General features: G+C 43.6%; 1 pseudogene across 1 annotated transcript in view; it reads left to right on the top strand.

The window, feature by feature from the left end:
- The first annotated feature begins 1,043 nt into the window (after positions 1 to 1,043).
- The window catches only part of LOC308436279 (kinetochore-associated protein DSN1 homolog), a 95,792-nt pseudogene continuing 90,835 nt past the window's right edge, over positions 1,044 to 6,000 (top strand). Inside the window, exon 1 of the transcript in view lies at positions 1,044 to 2,062. The product of the transcript in view is annotated as a kinetochore-associated protein DSN1 homolog (transcript). The remainder of the gene's footprint in view (positions 2,063 to 6,000) is intronic.

The raw sequence follows: 6,000 nt of genomic DNA, 5'->3' as shown, positions 1-6,000 counted from the left end.
ACCCTGAGTGGCCACATAAAGCCAAGTGTGTTCCCTGTGAGTGTAATCCTAGAGCTTAAGTCAGTGACAAGCAGATCCTGAGAGCTACCTATCCAGCAAGGCTAGCTGAAGTAGCAAGCTTTAAACTCAGCAAGACACACCATCTCAAAGATGGGGATTAAAAGAGCAGGGTATATAACAGTAACTTTTATTTTCAAAGTGTAATTGTTGTCTTGGAGACTTCCTGCTGTATAAGTTCACCCTTTCTAGTTCTGTCTGAACTCTGGCTGGCTAGTTCAACTCAGCTGTTCTGGCTCAAAAGAAAAAGAAATCTTCTCCATGCTGACTGATTCAAACTGGCTTCTCTGTGCTTCTCACTGAGTTGCTCTGCTTGAAAAAAAAAAAAGTGCCTCTGATTTCCACAAACTGAACCACACTTGCCAAGGACCAGCCTCAGCTTTGAGAGGGGTTTTGAGAGAAAGGGTATCTGGGTGTTCTGCTTGATAAAGCTTTTCCAGTCTGTTTCTGTCTATGTTCTGCTTTCTCTCTGGAGAGTTCTCCGTCTATATTCTGCTTGCTTGCTGTTCTAACAGAGCTCTCTTTCCATATCCTGCTTGCATGTGTGTGTGTATGCATATGTGTGTGTGCATGTGTGTGTTTGTGTGTGTGCATGTGTATGCATGTGTATGTGCGTGTGTGTGTGTGTGTGTGTGTATAGTATGTGAGTGTATTCATGTGTGTGTATGTGTGTGTGTGCATGCATTTGTATGTGTGTGTGTGTGTGTGCTGGGGATTGAAGCCAAGGCCCTCGTGCATGCTGGGCATATGAATTCTCCCAGCAGTTCTCTCTTTTTATCCTAAAAAGCAATTCTCTGAATAACGAATCTCAATCTTTTCTTTTACATATCAATCCAGTCATTTACTCCAGCTTTTCCTTTTGATTATCTTATGAATCAAATCCCTTGACCCCAACCCTTTGATTCTTAGGATACAAAAAGCATACATGTTGAGGAACTGGACTAAGGGGGAAAGGATCCTCTGCAGTGACCCCGAGTCTGCAGAGGATGACTTCAGTGACCAGATCAGAAGACCAGGAACCAACCATGTCTGAGACTCTGCCCACCAGGAAACGATGACGCTGACACATAGAATTTTCAAAGGAAACAAACCACCTTGGCTGGAGCCCTGGAGAGGGGGAAGGTTGTGGTGCTGACCACCAGGAGGGACCTCAGATGAGAACCTCTCATTTGTCCCCTCAGGAACAGTCTGTCCATCATCAAGAGAGAAGGCAGTCCTGGAGATGAGCAAGCACGAAAGAAAGAAACCAGCGGAGGTCTTTGGCTCCCTTTCACCCAGGCATCAGGGAGATCAGCTTGGGAATCAATGCGGAGTTAGAACAAAGCCAAAGGCTTGGCACCCTCCTGCTCTCGAACCTTTCTTAAAGAGCACTAAGGCCTTGAATGTTTTAGAGCCAAAGCTTCTCTCTCGGAAGAATTGAAACACTTTATAGACAAGCAGGGGAGTGATGGAACACTACAACAATGTTTTGTTGAGGATTCAAAAGAAAAAGCACCAGATTTTTTCGCTGGAAGCAACAGCAGCAGAGGTGAAAGAATATATTAAAAGGTTTTCTTTAGAGAGTCAGGCCTGGGATCGGCTCTTAGAGCAGTACCGGAACGAGGCTCCACCTGAAGAGATGCCCAGAGGATCCTCTGAAGTCAAGGTGGATCCTGCAGTCTACCTCAGGTCGTCCCAGAAGGAAGTTCTTAGCATGAAGCCCGACTACCAGAAAATACTACAGAGTCAGAACAACATCTTTTCCTACATGGAATTAGTGATGGGTGAGCTACAAGGATCAGGGAAGCAGCCGCAAGCCTTCCTGGATGAAACTACTCAGTACCTCCAGGAGGTGTCAGGACAGCTCAAGAAGGAAAGTATGGAACAATTACATTCTTCACCTGCTCGAAAACTGCTCAGTCTCCACCAAGAGAGTGATCAGGATCCTGTGAGGGGTCTTACTTCAAAGCAGTCAGCTGGACAGTCCCAGCTCTCCAGCTCTTCCACTGTTTCTGTGTGGCAGCATGTATGTATCCAGGAGAGTGTGTTAAGGACACTTTTGTAAAAAACAAAACAAAACAAAACAAAAAAAAAGACACTTTTGTAGTAGTGTGCAAGATGCTTAAAATGACCTTCAGAACCAGTCTCCCATTACTCTAAGTATCCTCATGGTTGGTGCTTTTCATCCCATAAAACAATCTAAAGACACCTAGAACCAACCTTAAGGAAATGTTTTAGGGGCCCAGGTGGGTTGTCCTGATAAAAGACCAATGCTAAGGTTTGAGCATGGGTCTGAAGGCAGCTTTTAGGATGTTGTTACATAACAGATGTGTGGGGAAACTTTACAAAATGCCCGTTTTCTGAAGTGTCCTAATGTCTGTAGAGTGCTTTAGTTTTTAATACTGAATTGACTTCCTGAAATCTAAATTTATGACAAAGGGTTGAGACAATCCCCCACTTTGGGAATTCCCCCCATACCTCCCTAAGAACTGAACCCAGGACTGTGTGAGTGTTAGGGACACATTCTCATGAAGCTCATCTTCAGTCCCTGCGGGTTTGAGTTTTGTTTTTTTACATTCTAGTTACTTAATGGCACCTGGAATATAAAAGCTCTATGAGCTATATAAGCATACATGTTTCTATTCCTACACAAAACATCATGACCAAGAAGCAAGTCGGGGAGGAAAGTGTTTACTCAGCTTACAATTCCACATTGCTGTTCATCACCAAAGGGAGTCAGGACTAGAACTCAAGCAGGTCAGGAAGCAGGAGCTGGTGCTGGTGCAAAGGCCGTGGATGGATGTTACCTACTGGCTTGATTCTTTGGCTTGCTCAACTTTCTTATAGAACCCAAGACTACCAGCCCAGGGATGGCACCACCCACTGGGCTGGGCCCTCCCCACTTGATCTCTAGTTGAGAAAATGCCTTACAGCTGGATCTCATAGAGACATTTCCTCAACTGAGTCTCCTTTCTCTGTTCCCACCCATCTTGTGTCAAGTTGACACAAAACCATCCAGTACAATGCATTTTTTTCTTAACATTGCAAAAAAATTCAGAGATCTGTCTGCCTTTGTTAAGCACAGATGCTGATAAGGCAGCTGGTAGGACCCAGTTCTGAAATTATCATTTCTACCTTGCATGGGCCTCACCTCTCTCTGTCCTAGGCTCAGGAATCTGCCTACATTTACATCTGTCTGTCTTTGTATCTTTCTGACAAGCTGGCTCATAGTGTAGCTACCTCTGTTCCTTTGGATTCATGAAGTCCCTCAGAATTCACACTGCATCCTTATATTTTTGTATGGTTGAGAAATTACATATTTTTCAACTCGTGTTTTTAGAGTTCTTTCCACAGCCTTAAGGTCTCACTCTACTCCTGGACTTGTGCTGTTTCTAATTATCACAGAGCCATTAACAGAAAGGGCATTCCTTCAAGAATGTAAAAAATGTACTTCATTATTATACAAACAAGGCTAAAGACCACAGCAGTCACCAACACTCATGGAAGCTCACACTGGGGCCCTGTCCTGGGGCAGTAACCATGTCACTCTGTCCCCACCAGGGCCACACACCGGGCTCACACCAGGCGTGGCAAGCACTAATCCCTGACACCATTAATGATATTCTCTTATGCTTGTATAACCGTCCTCTGGAAGACTCCATCGGGCAAGACTGACTGAGACAAATGCGGAGCCCCATGCCGAACACTGGATGGGAGAGTCCTATAGAAAAGTTTGGGGGGAAGAATTGAGGGACCCAGAGGGTACAGAAAGTCCACAAGAAGACCAACAGTCAATTAACCTGGACCCTTGGGGACTCTCAGAGACTGAACCACCAACCAAAGAGCATCCATGGGCCAGGCTTAGGCCTCCTACACATATGTAACAGATGTGCAGTTCAGTCTTCAGGCAGGTCCCCCAGCAACTGGAGTGGGGGCTGTCCCTAAATCTGTTGCCTTCCTTTGAATCCCATTCTTGAGGCTGCCTTGTCTGGCCTCAATGGGAAAGGGTACACCTAATCCTGCGGAGACTTGATGTGCTAGGGTTGGGAGTTACCCAATAGGAGCCTCCAGACTCTCAGAGGCGAAGGGGAGGGACGGGACTGTGGTGGGGGGGGGACCAGGAGGGAGGGGCAGCAATCAGGATGTAAAGTGAATAAATAAATAAATAATTAACTCTTCTACAAGGATATCTGACATCTTCCTTTGGCCTGTTCCCATGCATATGTGTCTGCCTTACCACCTACATGGACACACATATACCACAAACACACACATATACTATACATGATACACAGTTTTTTAAAAGGAAAACAGAAGGGTCTTTGGTATAATACATGCCAATAAAATAAATGACTTCGTTTCTATGGTAGATTTTTTTTTTTTTTTAATTTAGTGAGGTGAGAGGTGAGACAGTTATGTGCCATGGTGCATATGATTCTTGTGGCTCCCAAGAATCGAACTCAAGTTGTCAGGGTTGGTGACATGCACCTATATCCATTAAGCCATCTCATCTGCCCCATTTCATTGGTGTCTTAGGGTTTCCATTGTTGAGAAAAGACAACTTGACCAAGGCAACTCTTAAAAGGGACAACATTTAATTGGTGCTGGCTTATGAGTTCAGAAATTCAATCCATTATTATCATGACAAGAAGTATGGCAACATCCAGGTAGACATGGTGCTGGAGAAGGAGCCAAGAGTTCTTTGATCCAAAGGCAGTCAGGAAAAGACTGTCTCTTCTGCCCTGGATGGAGTTCAAGCATAGGACCTAAAAGCCCACACCACAGTGATACATTTCTTCTGACAAGGCCATACCTATTTTAACAAGGACACAACTCCTAATAGTGTCACTCCCTGTGGGCCAAGCATTCAAATACATGAGCTTATGGAGACCAAAACTATTCAAATCACAACAACTGGTATTGGGTTCAAGTATGACAAGGGGATCTCATGAACTACATGACATTGTAGGCATGCATGATATCAAAGGGTCAGGCATGATGTCACAGGATCAGATATTTGTTCTTATTTTAACTCCAACTATATTCTCTTCTTAGCACTATCCATGTCAAAGATCACGCCCTTCAGCAAATGCTCCAAGAGCTTTTTCACAGAGAGCTCATGAGGGGAAAAGTGAGCCCAGATATTTCAAATGCTCATCATTTTGATGCTAAGCTTAACACTTAAATGTCAATTAGCTACACAGGATACAATATTCCATGATTTTCCTGGGATTTCTTAATTTTGTTACCTCAGGGTCTTTTATAATATATTTTGCTATTAATATCAACAACTCTAATGCCAAACTTGGGTTTATTTTTTCTTAAATGACTTAGAGGCTAGAAAGATAGCTCAGTTGGTAAAATTGCAAGCACAAAGATGTGAATTCAACCCCCAGAACCCCCCCACACACACACACACAAAAACTAGCATGGGAGTATGTGCTTATAGTTTCAGGGTAGGAGAGAAAGAAACAAGTGAAGCTGGGCTCACTGGCCAGACTATCCAGCTTATTTAATAACTCTGGCCCAACAAAACCAGGTGGAGCCAGTGGGATGACTCATTAGATAAAGGAATTTGCCAAGCCTGAGGACGTGAGAGTAATCACTAAAATCCGTGTGGCAGAAGGAGAGAACCAATTCCTAAAAATTTCCCTCCAACTTTCATACATAGGCCATAGCATGCACATGTGTGCATATATACACATTCAATAATATAATAAACATTTTAAGAGAATGGTACATTATTTAAAAGAAAAAAGTCAGAATGGTGCCTGAGAAACAACAGCCTGGCATACACACATATGAATATGTGTATCCAATGCACGTGTCTCCACATGTAAATGCCTCACTAGACGTTGTTCCTGAATGCTCAAAGAATTTCTTATCATTAACATCTAATGGTCTTATTAGAATATATCTCCATGTTGACCATTTTGACTAGTTTTCTCCTGTCTGTTATATGCC

Source organism: Micromys minutus, assembly GCF_963924665.1.
Source record: "Micromys minutus genome assembly, chromosome: 24".
Lineage (NCBI taxonomy): Eukaryota > Metazoa > Chordata > Mammalia > Rodentia > Muridae > Micromys > Micromys minutus.
Note: the sequence above shows the minus strand (reverse complement) of the source record. Positions and strands in the feature narration are given on the sequence as shown.